This window comes from Mobula birostris, chromosome 13, assembly GCF_030028105.1.
Source record: "Mobula birostris isolate sMobBir1 chromosome 13, sMobBir1.hap1, whole genome shotgun sequence".
NCBI lineage: Eukaryota > Metazoa > Chordata > Chondrichthyes > Myliobatiformes > Myliobatidae > Mobula > Mobula birostris.
The window spans coordinates 26068212-26075423 of record NC_092382.1 but is presented as its reverse complement, the minus strand read 5'-3'; the positions used below and the strand labels follow the sequence as shown (position 1 = coordinate 26075423).

Genomic DNA, 7212 nt, shown 5'->3' with positions numbered 1-7212 from the left:
GGTGTGGACTGATAAAGGATAGACAGCATGGCTTTGTGCACGGTAGGTCATGTCTATCCAATCTTATAGAGTCTCTTGAGGAAGTTATGAGGAAAGTGGTTGAAGGCAAGGCAGTGGATGTTGTCTACATGGACTTTAGCAAGGCACTGGGCAAAGTCTCATATGGGAGATTGGTCAAGAAGGTTCAGTCACTCAGCATTCAAGATGAGATAGTAAATTGGGTGAGTCACTGTCTTTGGGAGAAGCCAGAGTGTGGTAGCACATGGTTGCCTCTCTGACTGGAGGCCTGTGACTAGTGGTTTGCCACAGGGATCAGTGCTGTATCTGTTATTGTGTGTCATCTATATCAGTAATCTGGTTGATAGTGTGGTTAACTGGATCAGCAAATTTGTGGATCACACCAAGATTAGTGGTGTCGTGAACAGCAAGGAAGACTATCATGGCTTGCAGTGCAATCTGGATCAGCTGGAATAATGGGATAAGAAATGCAAAATGCAATTTAATGGAGACAAGTGTGAGGTGTTGCATTTTGGTTGGACCTAGGTCTTACACAGTGAATGTTAGGGCACTGAGGATTGCTGTAGAAGAAAGGCATCTGAGAATACAGGTCTGTATTTCACTGAAAGTGGTGTCACAGTTAGATAGGGATGGAAAGAAAGATTTTGGCACGTTGGCCTTTTTGAACCAAAGTACTGAGAACAATAGATGGATGTTCTGTTGACTTTGTACAAGACATTGGTGAGGCCAAATTTGGAGTATTGTGTGCGGTTTTGGTCACCAACCTACAGGAAGATGTAAAAGAGGTTGAAAGAGTTCAGAGAAGATTCACAAGGATTTTGCCAGGTCTGGAGGACTTGGGTTATAAGGAAAGATTGAGCAGGTCAGGACTTTATTCCTTAGAATGTAGAAGACCGAGGGGAGATTTGATTGTGATAGAGGGGTATAGATAGGGTAAATGCAAGCTGGCTTTCTCTACTGAGATTGGGCGGTACTACAACCAGAGGCCATGGGTTAAGGGTGAAAGGTGAGATGTTAGGCGCACATGAGGGGAAACTTCTTCACACAGACGGTCATCCGGGTGTGGAATGAGCAGCCAGCACAAGTGGTGCATGCGAGCTCAATTTCAACATTTAAGAGGTTTGCATAGGTACCTGGATGGTAGGGGTATGGAGGTGGGTAGTTTAAATAGTTCAGCACAAACCAGATGGCCCAAAGGGCCTGTTTCTGTGTTGTAATTTTCTGTGACTGTGACAAGAACCTGAAATAATACAAAAATTCACTCTAAGTCCTTTTAACAGCTGTGTGGACCAACCATTCATCTCAGCAGGAATTTTTTATATGGCGTTAAAACTGTGGCACTTTAAGTTAATAATACATAAAAGAAAATCCCAGATGCATGTCAAGAAAGACTATTTGTGAGAGGGTGTTTCAGTTACTGTGGGGCCAGGCATCCATGGGGCTCAGCAGGAACAGGGAATAATACCAATGGAGAGAGTCAAACTGAGCCAGATCACAGATTGGAGATGGCAGAAATGCCCCATTCTTTTAGAGACAGGAAGAGCATCAGAGAATTTGATGGTCACTCCAGATACCAGCACTGTGCCCATTCAGAAGATGATTTCTCTGTCCAACTTGGGTTGAACCTCACTGTAACACTGTGATACCAGATCAAACCTTGGCAACTCAAGTAATCTCATCTGAAATGTTGTCCTACACCAATTGATGGATTTTGTAAATCTTTTTACAGGTTAAAAACGAGAAAGAATTTGCCTCCAGCAATTTCAAACACGGCACGCCAGTTTTGTTGTCCCTGTCAAGATATTTAAGAACTGGAGCAAGGGATCGACCATTGTTCCTGTTCAGACTGTGGGGAGGTATTCTCTCAGTCTTCTGACTGACTGACATGCCCGTAACTTTCCAAGGGAAAGGCCGTTCACCTGCTCAGATAGTGGGAATGGATTCACTCGGTTATCTCAATTGAAGGTATATCAGCAAGTTCACACTGGGCAAGGCCATTCATCTGTTCTGTGTGTGAGAAAGGATTCAGTTGGTCTTCCCACCTGTGGACACACCAGTCAGTTCAGACTGGGTAGAGGCTGGTCATCTGCTGAATTTCTGGGAAAGGAAAAAGGATTCACACAGTCATCTAACCTAATGGCTCACCAGCGAGTTCACACTGGGGAGAAGCCATTCACCTGCTCAGAATGTGGGAAGAGATTCACTGATTCATCCATCCTACAGAGACATCAGCGAATTCACACTGGGGAGAAGCCATTCACCTGCTCAGAATGTGGGAAGAGATTCACTCAGTCATCCGACCTACAGAGACATCAGCGAGTTCACACTGGGGAGAAGCCGTTCACCTGCTCATTCTGTGGGAAGAGATTCACTGATTCATCCACCCTACAGAAACACCAGCGAATTCACTCTGGGGAGAAGCCGTTCACCTGCTCAGACTGTGGGAAGAGATTCACTGATTCATCCCACCTAGAGTCACCAGCGAGTTCACACTGGGGAGAAGCCGTTCACCTGCTTAGAATGTGGGAAGAGATTCACTAGGTCATCCAGACTACTGGCACACCAGTCAGTTCACATGGGGGAGAGGCCGTTCGCCTACTCAGAATGTGGGAAGAGATTCACTGATTCGTCCACCCTACAGAGACATCAGCGAGTTCACACTGGGGAGAGGCCGTACACCTGCTCAGAATGTGGGAAGGGATTCACTCGGTCATCCAACCTACAGAGTCATCAGCCAGTTCACACTGGAGAGAAGCTGTTCACCTGCTCAGAATGTGGGAAAGGATTCATTCGATCATCCAAACTATTGGCACACCAGTCAGTTCACACTGGGGAGAAGCCATTCAGCTGCTCAGAATGTGGGAAGAGATTCACTGATTCATCCAACCTACAGTGTCATCAGCGAGTTCACACTGGGGAGTGGCCATTGTTATGAATCCCTAGGTTTCATTTTCTGTGGACTGTCATTTTAAGAGAGAGAGAGAGAGAGAGATTAAGAATGGAAATCAATCTGACTTGCAGCTTGTTTACATTGCTCACTGCTTGTTTAGTTTTAACCAAGGACACAGATACTCAGTCAGACGGAGATGAAGGAGGATAAATGGAAGGATCGAAACAAGGGAACTACTGGCCAAGGGTCACTGTTTAGAACTTTCCACTGCCCACAAGGGTGGGTTAATTATCGATTCAGCGAACATTGAATGTGTGGTTGTCACCTCATTTGATCCATAGGAGTGGATCGGATTTGGGGTATCCTGTGAAGACCATTTATGTGTTAACACTTGCCTGGGTGTGGTGTGGTAATTCACTTGAAGACGATACCCCTTGTGACAAGTCACTTTCTGTGATAATTCATAAATGGATTTGGAACGACGACGGATAACATCTACAGCGACTGTTCTCTCGTTTTACCACCATGGATACTGTGGAATTCACATTATTGCCTTCTCTCGACATTTACCCTGGATTACAAATATCCCTCTCTCCTCAACTGCTCTGTGGTTGAACTGAACTCTCATAGTTCACCATCTCAAGACTCCAAGCCTTGTTTCCCCCGAGCTCAATAGTTTGGGAGTTATATTTATACACACGTACACATAACACTGTTAACTTTTGTTTATCTTGCTTAAGTTACTATATTGTTAGTAGATACTAATAAAGATAGTGGATTTAACATCAAAACCAGACTCCAGGTGTAGTCTATTGCTGCTGTTTCGTTTCTAAAGCGTTACATTTCATAACAAAATTTGGGCTTGCATCCGGGATATGCACAGATTTGAGGGCGTATTGATTAATTATCGATTTCATTGGAGAAATCCCTTTTGATTTATTTGTGTGTGGAAAATCAGCAGCAATGGATGTTGATAGATTTCTGGAAGCGCCAACCTCTGAGGCACTAAAGGACACCAGAAGGATTGAGTTGTTGATTATTGCTAAAAGGTTAAAACTTGCTAAGGTGAAATTGACAATGAGGAGGTCACACATGCAGAGGATAATAGCTGAACATTATGTATATGAGGGTGTGTTTAAAGTGGAGGAGTTGGAGATGTTTCCTGAAAGTAAACCTAGTGAGCTTGGGCTCCTGTACAAATTAGAAAAATTAAAGATGGAGGCTGTGGAAAGGCACAGGCAGTTTAAGGCTAGAGAGGCAAGAAAACAGAGAGAAGAGGCAGAAAAACAAGGAGGAATCAGAAAGGTAGAGGATGTTCCAGCTGGAAAAGATAGAGAGATTGCAGCAAAGGGGTCTAGCGTGAGACTCTGGTGATAAGTTTGAGGCCAGTCGGGAAGTTAAACTGGTACCTCCATTTGACTCTGTCCAACTCCAGCACATTTTTCCTGAAATGAGTCCCTACACTGCTCATAATTGTCCGTGTGGTTTAACCATTGCCTGAAAACATCTCAACAATATATCCTTATGGATAGACCTCTCGTAATGAATGGTAGCATCATATTTACATAACTAATGGTGAATGGCCAGGGTGAAGAGTAGAAGGAAAGGCTATGGGCAGTGATTTTTTTTTTAACTGCAAGGAGAAATCGATATTCGTGCCTTCAGGTTGGAGCTGTGCAGCTGGAGTATTATGTGTTTCTCTTCAACCCTGAGGCTGTCAAATTGAGCAACTCCAGCCATTGCTATTCTGCCATCATCCATGCTAGTGTCCCCTTCCAATCAACTTTGGTGAGCTCTTCTCCCATGCCTCTGTAGTTCCCCGCACTCCACTAATAATGATGCATCTTCTCGTACCTTTCCCCTCTCAAAGTGCAGGGTGAATTGTAACATGTTATGATCACCAAGTCCACGTTTCCTTTACCATAAGCTTCGTAATCAAATTTGGGTCATTACACAACACCCAATCCAGAATTAACTTTTCCCTAGTGGGCACAATTACAAGCTGTTCAAAAAGGAGTCTCATTGGTATTTTCCAAATTCCCTCTCTTGAGATCAAGCACCAACCTGATTTTCATAATCTACCTCCACCATCCCACTCATGGACTGTTTGCCCCACTCCCATCTGGGTAGACGACGCAGCATCCTCACCAGGACGGCCAGCCTCTGGGACAGCTACTTTCTCCAAGCAGTAAGGCTGATAAATGTCTCTACCCAACTAACCCACCCATTCCACATCACCAAACACATCTACTTTATAATTTCCTGTCTGTCATCTTATTTGCAGACATCCCCTGCCGAGCGTCACTTTATGGACATCCAATCAATCCGTGCACAGTATATAAGCTGTGGATATATGTTTTTACTATTGTGTTTTTGTGTTCCTTTGGATCCAGAGTAATAACTATTTTGATCTCAGTTACATTTTTCTGCTGGAAATGGAATTAAACAATCTTGAATAAACATTTCAGCAGACTGCAGCGTCACATTTCTGTCTCTGTGTTCCTGCAGCAGAGCGCCACCTGGTGACAATGGAGTCCACAAATCAGGGGCTCCTGTTATTGTGGCAAATCACCACCAAGTGGCAGTGTTGTCCACAAGAGGGAGAGGTTTACAGCGATATGGAGGGGTGCAGGGGGCTGGAAGCCAACTCTGCAAGTGGATGAAGTGCCAGACCTGCCCCAAACCACTCTCCCCACCACCAGTCAGGGTCCCAAACAGTCCTTCCACATGAGGCAACTTTTCAACATCGTGCCTGTTGGGGTCATCTCCTGTTTCCAGCTTTCCAGGTGTGGCCTCCTCGACATTAGTGAGACCCGATGTAGTCTCTGCATTCTGCACTCTGTCCCGATGAGATTCTGCAGATATTGGAGATGCAGAGTAACATACACAAAATGTTGGAGGAAGTCAGGAGGTCAGGTAGCTTCTACAGAGGGGGATAAATCAAAACAGAGATTTCCTGCCGAGACCCTTCATCAGGACTGGAAGTGGGGAGAAGCTGGAACAAGATGATGCGGGGAGTGGAAGAGTCCAAGCTGGTAGATGACAGGTGAAACCAGGTAAGAGTGAAGGTGAGAGGGTGGGGGAGGTGGGAGATGAAGTGAGACGCTGTGAGGTGGGAGGTGGAAAATTCAAAGGACTGAAAAGAAGGAATCTGATAGGATAGGAGAGCGGACCATGGGGAAAATAGGAAGTAAAAGAGGAACCAGAGGGAGACGGTCCACAGTGGAGAAGAGAGAAGTGGGGAGACAGAATGGAGGAGACAGGCGTGTGGGTTTGATAAAAAGGAAGAGGTAGAAGTTAAAGATATCGATGTTCATGCCATCGGGTTGTAAACTACCCGGATGTAATATGAGGTGTTGCTCCTTTAACCTGAGAGTGGACTCATCGAGTTAGTTAAACGATGAACCGGAAGGGAGAGTGGATTAATAATTTTCCCCTGGCATCCCTATTAAATCAATCCTCTCTCACCTTGAACCGGTGCCGTCTGGTTGTTGGTTCCACAAAAGTGGGGAAAAGGACTGCGCACGTTCCCCAGTTCTGTACACTCAGGGTTTGGGACACCTGCATCATGTCAGCCTCAATCTCCTGCACTTCAAGGTGTGAAGTCCCAACCTGCCCAGCCTCTCTCCAGAACTCAGTCCCTCGAGTACCGGCACCATTCTCGTAAATCTCTCCTGCACTCATTCCAGATTGACGTCCTCTCTCCTACAGCAGAACCACCAAAACTGGATACAATAATCCAGGTGCGGATACCCTAACAATACCCTAACCCTAATGCAACCTCACTAGACTCTTCTTGAGCCATGAGATATGAGACAGAGACTGCTCAGCCAATCGAGTCTGTTCCACCATTCCTTCGTGTCCAATTGATTCTCTCTCTCAACTCCATTCTCCTGCCTTCTCCCCATAATCCTTGAACATCCTTTTTAAATATACTCAATGACTTGGCATCTCCTCCGTCCATGGCAATGAATTCCAAAGATTTACCACTCCCTGACTCAAGAAATTCCTCCTCATCTCTGCTGTCAGTGGATGCTCTATACATTGAGGCCGTGGCCTCTGGTCCCAGACCCACACAGCGTAGGGTGCATCTTCTTCATAGCCACTCTGCCGAGGCCTTTCAATATTTGATAGGTTTCAATGAGATCCCCTCTCTTTCTTCTGGACCAGTGAGTACAGGGTCAAAGATCTTAAGTTAACGCTTTCATTCCTGGAATCATTCTCGTGAACCTTCTCCGAACCCGCTCCGATATGAGCATATCTTTTTCTCAGATGGGAGGTCGGAAACTGCGTGATCTGACCAA

The 7212-nt window shown here is 45.4% G+C and overlaps 1 pseudogene; it reads left to right on the top strand.

The window, feature by feature from the left end:
* The first annotated feature begins 1902 nt into the window (after nucleotides 1-1902).
* On the top strand, nucleotides 1903-3681 carry LOC140207858 (uncharacterized; annotated as a pseudogene).
* Nucleotides 3682-7212: the final 3531 nt, after the last annotated feature.